Consider the following 16,427-nt stretch of genomic DNA (forward strand, 5'->3'; position numbering starts at 1 on the left):
TCAAGAGGCAGGTCAGGTGGTCTGGTATTCCCATCTCTTTCAGAATTTTCCACAGTTTATTGTGATCCACACAGTGAAAGGCTTTTGCATAGTCAATAAAGCAGAAATAGATGTTTTTCTGGTACTCTCTTGCTTTTTCCATGATCCAGTGGATGTTGGCAATTTGACCTCTGGTTCCTCTGCCTTTTCTAAAACCAGCTTGGACATCTGGAAGTTCATAGTTCATGTATTGCTGAAGCCTGGCTTGGAGAATTTTGAGCATTACTTTACTAGTATGTGAGATGAGTGCAATTGTGCAGTAGTTTGAGCATTCTTTGGCATTGCCTTTCTTTGGGATTGGAATGAAAACTGACCTTTTTCAGTCCTATGGCCACTGCTGAGTTTTCCAAATTTGCTGGCATATTGAGTGCAGCACTTTCACAGCATCATCTTTCATTAATGGTGGTACCACAGGCTAACAGTTAATTTCTCAGTAACTTTTTTGCTGTCTTTCAGACTGATCATTTTTCCCAATAAGTCCTGTGGGTTGTAGAGAGATTTTGTTCAAATCATCAAGCAAACATATAAGAAACATCTGTTGAATATATTAACAACTATTATGTAACTTCCTAATTTCTGTTAGATAATTTGATAGTTATTTTCTACGTCTTAACTATTTAGATAATACAGTGACATATAAAGCCACATAGTAAAGGCTTGGCAAAGTAACTCCTTGGCAGGGAATATCAGGAGCTCTCAAAATCTGCCTTTGTTGACTTGGTAAGCTTTGTATCCCACTGCTGCTCCATTTGAAGGTGAATTTCCATCCAATTAACATTACTTAGTTTATACAATATTTTATATTGATGTATTCTTCTCTGATCAGACCATGAGCAAGCCACAGAAAAAACTGGAAAGAATTGTGCAATCAAACTGCAGGAAGATAAATAGTCAAGACAGATTCTTTGTTTTGTTTTGTAAAGGCATTCAGACTTTGACCAAAAAGAATGCAACTAGGTTTCTGAAAGCTTTTGCTATGCCAAGGAGAACCTCATATATCACCATAAATATGAACAGAGAGCAGGAGAAAAGAGAAGGGGTCACAGTTATCCATAAACCTTTAAACAAACACATCTACGTTGCTACAGGTGGTGCAGCACATAACATTAAACACATAATATTAAGTCATAGACTTGCTGAATGCTGCTGCTCAATGCTTAAAATAAAAACTGAAGATTTATATTATACCCGCTTCTTGTCCTGCCACCTAGCTAACTTCAGGTTTTCAACCTGGGCCAAAGAAAATCACTTTTCAAGTGACCAACAGGGATAATTCTTCATTTCACATTTTCTAGTGGCTAAAAGATTCTAAGGTGGGGCGGGGGGTGGCAAAAACTTTAAGTTCTTTTATTTGTTCAAAATTTGACCACACTGTTCCACCCAAACCATAAATAAATCTGTATCTGTGACTATGTGCAGTTATTTGTAGTCTTTCATTTGGTTAACATGTCTCCATATATACATATATCTGGTATAGATCTTATTAGATAATCTTTATTAGTGATGACAACTATTAGATAGTAATCAACTAATTAGAAAATAGAACTTCAAGTTTATTGATGCAAATTCTAATAATATTAATGTCTGTCCCAGAAAGATGAAATTACAAATAACTTTTGTTTATTTCAGGAAATTTCAGGCAACCTATTTACCTGAGCCACTCCAGTAGGCCTCATCAGAGTAATAGTCCCTTTGCAGACAACAGATTGTTCAGCTGGGTTTATCAAGCAACAGTTTCATCTTGAAGGTTTATTTTAAAGCTCTCTCCTGGCTGTGTCCACGAGTCCTAAATTATTACATCTAAAAATCTGCACAATTGCAATCAGGATCTGTCCATTCCACTTCATACAGAAACACCTTTCTTGAACTACCTTAGACATTATACATGATACCACCTTCAATTGCTCTCTCTTGTTTGAGGAAGAGGCTGTTTTGATGATCCTGTGGAGACCTAAGAGAAAACAGTCTAACAGCTAAAAGGGGTATGTTCTGCTCTTCCATGGGTTTTAATAATAAAATTAAAACAATCATAATCTTTTACTTTTTATGTCAACTGACAACTGGGTTTAAAGGAATCTCATTTTGCCTCCTAATTATATGGTTTCCTCTCTCAACATATTATGGTTAATTTAAACAACTCACTTATGCATGATTAAAAAACAGTCAGCTAATTAATATGGACAAGTTAGTTGATGTCTGTAGAAACAGGCAATAAGTTTTTCAAGTTAATATTAATTTATAGTTGTCATTAGGAGAGAATAAATGTATCTAAAAGAAAATTACTAAAGTGAAAATTTTAATATTGAATATAAGGATTTATTTTACTATCACTTGCTCTTACTAGAATTTGAAAAATATTTTAAGTGGTTAACTTAAAAGATAACTAGCATCCTTTGTGTATGCCTTTTTAAAGTTAGTATGACATTAATTATGATCCTAAAGATTATCCCAATCTGTTTATCTAGAATTAGAAAGAGAAGACTTTGTGAATTTTTTAAAATTTCTTTTTCCCAGAGGCTCTGTTCAAAAGTCAGTCTTGCTTTGGTAGGAGAATATCACTGAGTCTTTTATGTTTCACATTTCCAAATGAATTCCTATTAGATTTCCTATTAAGAAATCTCTGAAGGCAGTTGACAGATTTCCACTGGAATTAAATGGAATTAAAATTTTTTATATATTGCAAAGTATGCAGTAATTAAGCATGAGAAGGAAAAAGATAAACTAATATTATTGATAAAATATTCTTGATTGCTTTAAAATATTTTTCCCACACTACTGTATGCTTATCTGCACTATTTTGCCAGATTTCAGAAAATGGTTAACAGAGCTATGTAAAGGAGATGCAATAAAGAGAACCTATTTCATTGTTTTAAAAGTCAGGTCCAAATAATCAAAGGGATGCAAAAGGAAGAAAAATAAATCACATTGAAAACATATTTTAGCCTTAGTTGTGTACATTATTATAGAGATTAAAAATTTCATCCACTGATACGGAGTAGATAGAGGATATTTTAGGCAGTATCCTTAATTTTTTTCAAATCTGAGGAAAATGATTCTCCACTGGATAGGGCAGGAGAGGGTCTGACATGCCTTTCTATCCTTCACAAAACCTGACAATAATAATAAATGTTTCTGAATAAATATTTGTCAATTATCATGGAGCTTTGATATACTCCAGTCTTGTATTTTATAATTCCAGGAAAAATAATGATTTTTACCACTCAGAAGATGGTGCAAAAAAATATATATATATATAACTCAATTCAAGTAGTCCTTAGCCATGTAATACAGTCACAAAAGATCTAGGCTGAAAGCTGCCTACTGAGCTTTTGTCTCTATTAACCGCCCCCTTGAGTAAAGTTTACCTCTTCAACCTACAGTTTTCTCACTTATCAAATAAGATTGGCTGAAAGAGAATCTTTCAGCTCACTGTTTCTGCAATGGCGTTTGGCTCTTAACAGCTCTAGTGAAAATCAGGCTGTTTCACGGTAAACTGCTGTCAAAAGTGACAGTTAGGGAGTGGTGTTATTACTTGCACTTCAAGTGATTTTAAGTACTTTTTAAATTAAGTAAGATTCTCAAGGCTCTCCTAGTAACCAAACACAATATAAATGGCTTAGTTCCTGTAGGGGAAAAAAAAAAAATCATGTTCAAAATTACAACCTAAAATCTATCAACATATTTTATTCTCTTGCAGTTATATATTTTCCCACGTAGTTCTTTGTCAATAGGATATATAGCTAAACAAGTGAAAAATCATAGTCATTTCCTTAAGATCAGTGACGCAATCAATCAAAACTTCATCCTACTTGTTGGATTCTACTAAGAAGCTGTCTTTTCTTTCTCTCTTTCTTTATTGAAGTATAGTTGATTTACAATGTTATGTTAGTTTCAAATGTGTTGTTGTTGTTTAGTCTCCAAGTTGTGTCCAAATTTTGCAATGCCATGGACTATAGCCCACCAATGTTCTCTGTCCATGGGATTTCTCAGGCAAGAATACTGGGGTGAGTTGCCATTTCCTGTTCCTGGGGATCTTCCTGACCCAGGGATCAAACCCATATCTCTGTCATTGGCAGGCAGATTCTTTACCACTGAGCCACCAGGGAAGCACAATTTCAGGTACACATTATAGTGATTCGGGTTTGAGGTTTTATAGGTCATTCCAAGATACTGGGTATAAGTCTGCATTTTATGTGGTGGTGGTGGTTTAGTCACTAAGTTGCATCCAATCCCTGTGATCCGTGGACTATACCCAACAAGGTTCCTCTGTCCGTGAGATTTCCCAGGAAGAATACTGGTGTGGATTGCCATTTAGTTTTTATCTGTTAATCCAATATTCCTAATCTGGACCTCCCCACTCTCATACCCTGTCTCCTTCCTCTTTGGTAACCAGAAATTCTAAACTACCTTTTCTTAAATGAACAATTATTTTCACATCATAGAGGTTTAACAAGCTAAATTTACAAAATTAATATTATTTAGTTAGTAGGAAAACAACAGGAAAGATTGGAGATCTCATCAAGAAAATTAGAGATACCAAGGGAACATTTCATGCAAAGATGGGCAGGATAAAGGACAAAAACAGTTAAGGGCCTAACAGAAGCAGAAGACATTAAATGAGGTGGCAAGAATACACAGAAGAACTTTAAGAAAGGTCTTAATGACCTGGATAACCACAATGGTGAGCTCACTCATTTAGAGCCAGACATACTGGAGTGTGATGTCAAGCGGGCCTTAGGAAGCATTACTATGAACAAAGTTAGTGGAGGTGGCATAATTCCAGCTGAGCTATTTAAAAACCTAAAAGATGGTACTGTTAAAGTGCTGCACTCAATATGCCAGCAAATTTCGAAATCTCAGCAGTGGCCACAGGTCAGTGACTTCAGAAAGTCAGGTTTCATTCCGATCCCAAAGAAAGACAGTGCCAAAGAATGTTCAAACAACTATATGGTTGTGCTTATTTTACATGCTAGCAAGGTTATGCTTCAAATCCTTCAAGCTAGGCCTCAGCAGTATGTGAACTGAGAACTTCCAGATGTACAAGCTGGAAAAGGCAGAAGAACCAGAGCTCAAATTGCCTGCATTTGTTGGATCATGGAGAAAGGAAGAGAATTCCAGGAAGAAAAAAAAAAAAAATCTACTTCGACTTTATTGACTATGCTAAAGCCTTTGAGTGCGTGTATGCATGCATGCTCAGTTGGGTCTGACTCTTTGCAACCCTTTGGACTGTAGCCCGCCAGGCTCCTCTGTTCATGAAATTTTCTAGGCAAGTAAACTTTGTGGATCACAACAAACTGTGGAAAATTTTAGAGATGGGAATACCAGACCATCTTACCTGTCTCCTAAGAAACTTCTATGCAGGTCAAAAAACAACAGTTAGAACCAGACATGGAACAATGGACTGGTTCAAATTTGGGAACGGAATATGACGAGGCTGTATATTGTCACCCTGCTTATTTAACTTGTATGTAAAGTACAACATGCAGAATGCCAGGCTAGATGTATCAGAAGCTGGAATCAAGATTGTCAGGAGAAATGTCAGCAATGTCAGATATGCAGATACCACTCTAATGGCAGAAAGTGAAGAGGAACTAAAGAGCCTCTTTTTTTTTTTTTTTTTTAACATTGTGAGTTGGACTAATTTCAAATTTATTTTAAGTCAAACGTAAGCATTGATTAAATTGCTGGAAACCAAGCCTGGTATAGGGCGATTTGTTTAGTCGCTAAATTGTGTCTGACTCCTTTTTGCGACCCCATGGACTGTAGCCCGCCAAGCTCCTCTGTCCATGAGATTTCTCAGGCAAGAATACTGGAGTGGGTTGCCATTTCCTTCTCCATAAAGAGCCTCTTGAAGGTGAAAGAAGGGCATGAAAAAGCTGGCTTGAAACTCAGTATTAGAAAGAAAAAAAAAAAAACACCTAGGATCATGGCAGCCAGTCCCACCCATCACTTCATGGCAAACAAAAGGAAAAAGTAGAAGCAGTGACAGATCTTAATTCTTTGGGCTCCAAAATCCCTGCAGACAGTGACTGCAGCCAGGAAATTAAAAGACGCTTGTCCTTGGAAGGAAAGCTATGAGAAACCTAGACAGTGTATTAAAATACAGACATCACTTGGCTGACAAATGTCCATATAGTCAAAGCTATGGTTTTTCCAGCCATCAGGTATGGATGCGAGAGTTGGACCATAAAGAAAGCTGGGTGCTGAAGCTGGGTGCTTGATGACGCTTTCAAACTGTGGTGCTGGAGAGGACTCTTGAAGTTCCTTGGGCTGCAAAGAGATCAAATCAGTCCATCCTAAAGGAAATTAACCCTGAATATTCACTGGAAGGACTGATGCTGAAGTGCCAATACTTTTGCCACATGACACGAAGAGCTGACTTATTGGAAAAGACCTTGATGTTGGGAAAGATAGAAGGCAAGAGGAGGAAGGGGCAGCAGAGGATAAGATAGACAGCACGACAGATTCAGTGGACACGAATTTGAGCAAACTCTGGGAAATAGATAGTGAAGGACAGGGGAATCTGGAGTGCTATAGTCCATGAGATCACAAAGAGTCAGACGTGTTTAGTGACTGAACAACACAACAGTTAGTATTTTGACTATTTTTGGAGAAAATGGGGAAAAAATCATTGTACTTTTATGAGCTTTTTGTTTGATTTAGTTAAGAAAAGAGGATTAGTCTTGAGTCCAGGACACTGTAATCAAATAGAAAACATGCAATTTCATCTAAATTTTAATTCACAAAGTCTTCTCTAGATTTAAACATTTTATGATAAAATGTTTATTTAAAAAAAAACTTTTCAATGTATTAATGTATGCATTTTACCATAAGAAACTAATCTGGTCAAAGCCTGTGGTGTTGGAGAAGACTTTTGAGAGTTCCTTGGACTGCAAGGAGATCCAATCTGTCCATCCTAAAGGAGATCAGTCCTGAGTGTTCATTGGAAGGACTGATGTTGAAACTGAAACTCCAATACTTTGGCCTCCTGATGCGAAGAGCTGACTCATTTGAAAGACCCTGATGCTGGGAAAGATTGAGGGCAGGAGGAGAAGGGATGACAGAGGATGAGATGTTTGGATGGCATCACTGACTTGATGGACATGGGTCTGGGTGGACTCCAGGAGTTGGTGATGGACGGGGGAGGCCTGGCGTGCTATGGTTCATGGGGTTGCAAAGAGTCAGACATGACTGGGCGACAACTGAATTTAATCATTTAAATTTTAAAAAGAAAATATTTATTTTTCTTTTAATAAAATATAGTGTCAAAATGGAAATGTGAGGTTAGGATGAGTTTTCCATCCATGTACTTAATTCAAAAGATATTGAATACCTCTACAGGCTAGGTGCTGATGTGGTCTGAATCAGAAGAAAATACAAATCATGTATTTTTGCATGAATTAAATTGCTTAGCAACTTATCATTAAGAAGGTATGATATGCTGACATTACAATGAGCCTTTGGTCATGTTGACTTGGAGAGCAGAAGGAAAAGACCTAGAGACATTTTAAACTGATTTTAAACTAAAAACTAACAAACAAGTACATTCTTGAAGATACAGACACATCTTCAAGGTGTGAGATAGTGACCTGTGGCTCTAAATAAGAGATAAAATGAAATCTTAGTAAAACCAGACTGCTACAAAATTCACAAGACCCCCCATTGAGGAAGATAGGAATAGAAAATGTTCTGGGACTTGCATTTTAGAAAAGTCTGCCAAATCTTGAGCAATGTCCTAGGGCTGAACTATATCAGCTTGTCAGTTGGTAGTGGTGAGCAGGTGATGACTAAAGGGTGCCAGCCCTAAGGGATGCACTTCAAGAAGACAGAACAAGAAAGGCACTGGGATCCCAAGCATCCTAGAGAGCGCTACTCAGCCACAGAAATGGCAGTGCTGAGCTTTCAAAATATGAGCCAGCTGTTTTCAATGCTTTGGGCAAGCTGCCCGTCAGCTTCCATTACTGAGGTCAATGCACAGAGATGGTAGATAGTGACAGAGATGATGCCTGCCAAGGAACCCTAATGGCTGAATAAGATTTCTCTCTAGCACATGCACCAAGGAAGCCTTTTATATTAAAACATCCTAGGGAACTCTTTTCACAAATACCAAAGCTTTCATTCTTTCAGTTTCCAACCACATAGGGCTCATGTTTCTTCATTCATGAAGGAATTCTGTTTCAGTATTTTAAAGATAACAAATTCACCTTAAAACCAAGGGGCTCACTTTAAGGTGAAATAAAACTATTTGTTTCAATCATACTATAAAATGTCACCCTGTTTTTCTTCCTTTCTTTATAGTAATGTTCTTTAGCTGGAATGTGAGTTAGATATAGATTTACATAGACACTGAGAGGAATTAAGTGAAAATATATTACAAATCTAAATTTAATATCCACTATGCATCTATTTTGGAGAAGGAAATGGCACCCCACTCCAGTCCTCTTGCCTGGAATATCCCATGGATGGTAGAGCCTAGAAGGCTGCAGTCCATGGGGTTGCTGAGGGTCGGACACGACTGAGCGACCTCACTTTCACTTTTCACCTTCCTGCGTCGGAGAAGGAAATGGAAACCCACTCCAGTGTTCTTGCCTGGAAAATCCCAGGGACAGGGGAGCCTGGTAGTTTGCCATCTATGGGGTCGCACAGAGTCAGACATGACTGAAGCTATTTAGCAGCAGCAGCAGCATGCATCTATTTGAGATTGCATCCAAGTACTGCATTTTGGACTCTTTGTTGACCATGATGGCTACTCCATTTCTTCTAAGGGATTCCTGCCCTTAATAGTAGATATAATTGTCATCTGAGTTAATTCACCCATTCTAGTCCATTTTAGTTTGCTGATTCCTAGAATGTCAACGTTTACTCTTGCCATCTCCTGTTTGACCACTTCCAATTTGCTTTGATTCATGGACCTAACATTCCAGGTTCCTATGCAATATTGCTCTTTACAGCATCAGACCTTGCTTCGATCACCAGTCACATCCACAACTGTGTATTATTTTTGCTTTGGCTCCATCCCTTCATTCTTTCTGGAGTTATTTCTCCACTGATCTCCAGTAGTATATTGGGCACCTACTGACCTGGGGAGTTCCTCTTTCAGTATCCTATCATTTTGCCTGTTCATACTGTTCATGGGGATCTCAAGGCAAGAATACTGAAGTGGTTTGCTATTCCCTTCTCCAGTGGACCACATTCTGTCTGACCTCTCCACCATGACCCATTCATCTTGGGTGGCCCCACACAGCATGGCTTAGTTTCATTGAGTTAGACAAGGCTGTGGTCCATATTATCAGATTGGTTAGTTTTCTGTGACTATGGTTTCAGTGTGTCTGCCAACTGATGCCCTCTAGCAACACCTACATCTTCAAGAGATGGAAATACCAGACCACCTGACCTGCCTCTTGAGAAACTTATATGCAGGTCAGGAAGCAACAGATAGAACTGGACATGGAACAACAGACTGGTTCCAAATAGGAAAAGGAGTACGTCAAGGCTGTATATTGTCTCCCTCCTTATTTAACTTATATACAGAGTATATCATGAGAAATGCTGGGCTGGAAGAAGCACAAGCTGGAATCAAGATTGCTGGGAGAAATATCAATAACCTCAGATATGCAGATGACACCACCCCTACGGCAGAAAGCAAAGAGGAACTAAAGAGCCTCTTGATGAAAGTGAAAGAGGAGAGTGAAAATGTTGGCTTAAAGCTCAACTTTCAGAAAACTAAGATCATGGCATCTGGTCCCATCACTTCATGGGAAATAGATGGGGAAACAGTGGAAACAGTGTCAGACTTTATTTTTCTGGGCTCCAAAATCACTGCAGATGGTGATTGCAGCCATGAAATTAAAAGACGCTTACTCCTTGGAAGGAAAGTTATGACCAACCTAGAAAGCATATTCAAAAGCAGAGACATTACTTTGCCAACAAAGGTCTGTCTAGTCAAGGCTATGGTTTTTCCTGTGGTCATGTATGGATGTGAGAGTTGGACTGTGAAGAAAGCTGAGCGCTGAAGAATTGATTCTTTTGAACTGTGGTGTTGGAGAAGACTCTTGAGAGTCCCTTGGACTGCAAGGAGATCCAACCAGTCCATTCTGAAGGAGATTAGTCCTAGGTGTTCATTGGAAGGACTGATGCTAAAGCTGAAACTCCAGTACTTTGGCCACCTCATGTGAAGTCCTGACTCATTGGAAAAGACTCTGATGCTGGGAGGGATTGGGGGCAGTAGGAGAAGGGGATGACAGAGGATGAGATGGCTGGATGGCATCACTGACTCGATGGACGTGAGTCTGGGTGAACTCCGGGAGTTGGTGATGGACAGGGAGGCCTGGTGTGCTGCGATTCATGGGCTCGCAAAGAGCCGGACACGACTGAGTGACTGAACTGAACTGAACTGAACTGATGCATGTGTGCATGCTAAGTAACTTCAGTCATATCTGATTCTTTGCAACCCCATAGACTGTAGCCTGCCAGACTTCTCTGTCCTTGAGATTTCCTAGACAAGAATACTGGAGTGGGTTGCCATTTCCTCCTTCAAGGGATCTTCCTGGACCGAAGGACTGCACCCATGCGTATGCGGTTTCTGCATTGCAGGATGATTTATTTTACCGCTGAGTCAATGGGAAATATTATGGAAATAAGAACATTTTGGGGAGTAATGTCCAAGTGAGAATGTGACCAGTTTAAGTTCTTTCAGAAGTTATTTTTCATTTAATTTTGTTATGCTTGAAGACATTTACAATTATTGACTAAAAGTTTTAAACCTGGAGGGAATTTACCTGTAATTTAGAACATGACTTTCTTTTCATGACTCATCTCTTTTCTGTTGCATTATCTAGAAAAGTTGAAAATTTGGCCCGCCTTCCACTGTGTTAAACATAGGTAGATGTTATAGTGTCAGGTAAAGAGTTAAAGTAGACAGTTTTGAGTATCAGCAAGGACAGCTGCTCTAAGAGAAAAAATACTCAGACATCTAAAATGCCAATAAAACGGGTTTGATTATCAAGAACAAGTTTAAAAAATTAGACTGCAAATTTGACACATTCATAGTATTAAAATAAACTTAATAATACTGGCTTCTTATTTAATATTTAGTTGCATCTTTGTTTAGAAGCAAGAAATGGCAGGGACACTACAAGGCTCTTAATGTGAAATTAGAGACATAGGATATTATTTCCCAGAAAACTGTATGGACTGGGAAGGCAATCAACTTCCACCAGTGCTGGGTTTCCAGATTCTGTCCTTTCATGACATTTCATTGTAACTACCTCCAGTGTCAGCTGGTAAGAGAACATTTAGCTGGCAAATTTTTATTCCTCTTGGTATGTCTTCAGGGAAAGTTTTATTTATACTTCAAAAAGGTTTACTTTTTTTTTTTTTTGTAAAAGGCAAGAAGAGTATTTTTCAAAGTAAATAGTAATGGAGATGGTTATCTATTGCTGAAGTTGGCTGATTCTGGGGATTACTATGGATGACAAAGATCATGATCCAACAGGATTTGTATCTTATCTATGTCAGATAAATATAACTGAAATGACTATTATATGGTAGAATTTTGCTCCAAAGCAGAAACTCAATACTCAAGGACCCAAAGTGTCAGAGTAAAATGGTAGATGAAGGAAGAAAAAAAGAATAACCTCAAGCTCAATTCCCATTAATCAATATATTATTAGTTCCTCTTAACAGAGCTGTCTACATGCTAGAAATCTCTCTCAGGAAAAGGTTCCTTTCTGAAACATCAATATATCTCTTGAAATGTGTTCATGAAGAAAGCTAAGAAAGTACAAGTTTTTTCCTTGTGAGTAAAGGAAATTGAAGGGGTGTCCTTTATAAGCTACTTTGGAAGGTTTCCGATGAAACTAAGAAAGCAGATTAACTGGCCATAGGACCCCTCATAAAATATTCAAGTATTTTTCTCAGGAAATATTCAAATAAATAGTAGCTGATAAAATCCCCAGAAACAAAAACGGTCCACTTTAAACAATGTGCCCAAGTCCCCGTTAGGGGTAGGATAGCCATGGACACTGACTGTTCCTTCTCTAGGGACTGATTCAAAAGTTCATTTTTTGTCTAACCCTCTACGCCAGATCTAAAGGGCACTAACCAAACATGACCCCTAAGTGTTTCTTATGCAGGGAAATGTAACCCTGATAGTCACCTTTGGTGCCTTAATGCAGGATCACCACTGCCCAATAAAAGGCTGCTGTGTCTCAAGTCCTTGCAATTTCTCTTCCAAATCAGCATGTCTGCTTCTGTCATGCTCTGATTCTGGGCCACGTCTGTTTCCTCTTGTTGTCATTAACTCTTCTCATCCTATCATCATTTAGAAACTACAACAGAATTTAAAGACTGGAATAGCATAGGAGCACAGTGTTCAGAATTCATGGAAAAAAGCTAACTGCTGAGTGTTCTGTTTCTTATTTAGGTCAGTGCTTCTCAAATTACCTTTTGTGAAGACCCAGTTTATTCATCTTTTAAAACTTTCTGATCTGTTGCTGTCTGAAACTTTTAAGAATTACAATATTAATGAATCACTTAGAAATTAAACTAATCACCTAACCCGCAAAATAAAGAGTATTTTTTTAAATATTAGATTCAACAGACATAAAATACTTCTAATTGTGATTTTGCAAAAGATTTCAAAAGCCTTACTTCCCATTGCTTTGCTGCTTTCTTCTCTAGCTGTAGCAAATACTTTACAAACTTGCCCCATCTGTGAACAACACTTGGTGTAAAACTGAATCAGATAATTCAATATTCAGTACAGAAAAGTCTATATCAGTCCAGCTTTTTCGGTTTTAAATGAAATGACTGTTTGATTCAAGGGAATTCAAGCAGAATTGATCACATCTTCCTTTCCTTCAGGTTTAGATCTGAAAACCCCAAGCTGTTAGCACACAAGCTTAAGTACTCCATCCTGCCACTCTTTTGGGAAGCACTGGAATTAGGGAAGTTTCTTGCAGGGTCTATAAGAAATACTAAAATAAAAAAATCACAGGATATTTCTCCAAATCTATGACAAAGTTCAACTAGCAAGAATTATGATTTCATAAATCCATGAAAAAAAAAGAGAAATAACACAGGCAATTTTCAAATCAAGAACAAAGTGACACTAAAAAGTAACATGATGAGGTGAAATTCAAGGGTTTGATTTAAGAGAAAAAGAATAAAATCTGGGGTAAATTTATAATCCATTAAAGTTAGTAAAAAGAATAGCATTTGGGGAAAAATCCCTATCAGTTATGTTTAGTATATATAGGAATGTTATCCTAAAGGAAATAGATGAAAATGAGAGGAGATGAAAGATGTAGAGAAAAAGAAATGCAGATTCAAGCTAGGATTTCCAGATTTTCCTGAGGAAACAATGAAACAGAGGCTTATAGATCCAAAGGGCCCACTAAGTTTAAGGAAACTTTCCGAGTATGCAGTCAATAAATATTGGATTAATGGGTGAATGATTGGCAACAGAAAGACAATTTTTCCAGTGACATAGTTTAATCAAGTTCAAGCAGTCATGGAGCTACTCTCTAGAAACTCTCTATTGAATTAAGATAAAATCAAAGCTGTAACATTCTAGTAATGTGTGTGAGGTACCCCCTTGTTCCTTCACCACAAGTTAGCGGTGGGAGGACGCCTATGGAAAAGGAATGTGCAAACACACAGGCTCAACAGGAATGGCCTCCAGGACATCAAAGTACAAAGCGCCCATTAAACTGCCTTTTTGGTTTGCTTAACCTTTTGTTACTTCCAATAGCTATGGCCAGTGCCTGGGTCACTAGAGAAAGGTGTAGAATTTCTTTAAGGAGCAGCTTAAGTGCAGACATACGGGCATTTTTAGATTAGTTGGTAGTAACTTGTGGCGGAAGGACTTATGGAGGCTTTTTGTAGGCACACCTTTACTTCCTCCACTGCTGTTCTTTGGCACTGTCACTGGAAGAACGAGTCATATTCTGAAACATCTTCATTATGTGGGACACCCTTCCTGACATTTGCACATTCGGGCCCCAATGTCTCCACAAAGTTTACATGGTTCCTATTTATCACTACAGGTTATCTTTCTGAACACTAACCTGTTCGGCTAAAGTAGCATAATCCAGACTATGACAAATTCCATGGGACAAACACCTGGTTTATTCAACAAGAAAAATTGTCAGTAAGATCAAAAGGCATTTAAGAGACATCATTCATTTACAATGACTGGACTTTATTTGGACCTTAATTCAAACAACTCTTTTAAAAAACCAGCTCTATAAACAAACACACATATTTGAACTTCTGGGTAGATATTTGATGGTATTACAATTTTATTGTTTATTTATATTTACTGGGTTTGGGGGGTTATATTTTGTGTTTTTGTGGTTATATTTTTTTAAGAGCCCTTGTCTTTTCAAAGTAAATGTTGAAATATTTACAAACAAACAAAAAAAAAATATATACTTCAAATCATTTATATTTGTGATGGCATTCAATTAGTACGGAACATTACTCTAGGTAGGACTTCTTTTTATAAAAGGCATATAATACAAGATAATAGTAAAAACAAAGGGGAAAAAAGGCTTGCTTATAGAAAGTCATTATATGGACATTTTGGGGAAAGTGTATGTGTGAATCTGAATCACCCACAGAATGTGGCACTGTTCCCTGGGACCATGAGCATGTATACCTGAAAGAGCCTGCTGCTGCTGCTACTGCTGCTGCTAACTCGCTTTAGTCGTGTCCAACCCTGTGGGACCCCATAGTCAGCAGCCCACCAGGCTCCCCTGTCCCTGGGATTCTCCAGGCAAGAACACTGGAGTGGGTTGCCATTTCCTTCTCCAATGCAGGAAAGCGAAAAGTGAAAGTGAAGTTGCTCAGTCGTGTCCGACTCTCAGCGACCCCATGGACTCAGCTTACCAGGCTCCTCCATCCATGGGATTTTCCAGGCAAGAGTACTGGAGTGGGGTGCCATTGCCTTCTCCTAAATAGAGGTAAATGTGGCCTGACATTGGTGTTTCCTCCTAGAAGGTACCCGGCTCATGACATTTACTTTATAAAAGAAAAGAAAGAGGATAGTGGAGGTCTAAATGGAAGCAAGAAAGTTTGTAGGATGAAAGCAGGTACAAAATTAGGACATGATTAGGAAAAATAAGTATTCTAACTACATTTCATCTGGACTGCTGGGAGACAAAACAAAATAAATGATACAGAAATGTATAGGGGAAGTGGCATATTGTACAGGCCACATTCAGTGTCAGACCAAGGAGTCTGACACAGATACCACAGATGTTTCTCAGTAAAGAATCAGTGGACCAAAGTGAATTTAAGTAAAGAAATTTCTAGAAATATATTACCCTTTACATAAGACTACTTATGTTGAAAAAGGAAAGAGGTGAAATATTCAGAAGGATTTTTTAAGTAAGAATAAATAATGATGAAATGAAATTCCTTAAAGAGAAAAATGTATATAAGCATGTATCTTACTCCCATCAACAATTACAGGAGTGGGGTGGCCCAAGTTTTAGTAGTATCTAATAAAATCCTTTGATAAATAGCCTAAGAATGAGATCTTTGAGGAAAAAGCTAAATAAATCTAGTTATTGCATTCTAAATGCTAAATATGACTAAAGGCCAAAGCTAAAATATCTTGTATAAATAGAATTACGAAAGTCTCAATGAGACGTTGCATAAGCTAGATCAAACTTCTTTGGCAAAAACTAGACATTTTAAAAAATACTAAATGAATGAAAATGTCAAGATTAATAGTTGCAGGAAAAAAGTGCAAGACAAAGAGATAAATAGAAGAGGAACTAAAAAATGAGCCAAGACAGATCCACACAAATGGAAGAATTTGCCCATCTGACAAGCAGTGCTGGCAGAAGACAGAATGTTTAAAGTACATGAAAAGAGAGTCTTTGTCTTGGTATTTAATTGAAATTAATTAAATCATGTTGGAATAAAAGCAAGAGAAAATGATAGATGCACATTATCTAAAGTTCGCTAGTACCTAGAAGAAAAGAAAGTTAACACTGCGTAAAGCACAAATGGAAAAGTTCAAGGGCATTCATTCTCTGAGCCAAAGCTGACTTTAAAACCCTTTCTAAGATCACTCCAACTACAAAAGCAACTCATTGTATTTAACTGTACTATGTGAGGAGTCATTCTCTTCTGAAGGGCATAATATATCCAAGTTGGTGTCTCACACATTACCTTAAAAGGGGAAGAGAAGGTGACCCATGCTGCTGCTGCTGCTGCTAAGTCGCTTCAGTCATGTCCGACTCTGTGTGACCCCATAGATGGCAGCCCACCAGGCTCCCCTGTCCCTGGGATTCTCCAGGCAAGAACACTGGAGTGGGTTGCCATTTCCTTCTCCAATGCATGAAAGCGAAAAGTGAAAGTGAAGTTGCTCAGTC

The sequence above is a fragment of the Bison bison genome, unplaced genomic scaffold, assembly GCF_000754665.1.
Source record: "Bison bison bison isolate TAMUID 2011002044 unplaced genomic scaffold, Bison_UMD1.0 scf7180017864238, whole genome shotgun sequence".
Lineage (NCBI taxonomy): Eukaryota > Metazoa > Chordata > Mammalia > Artiodactyla > Bovidae > Bison > Bison bison.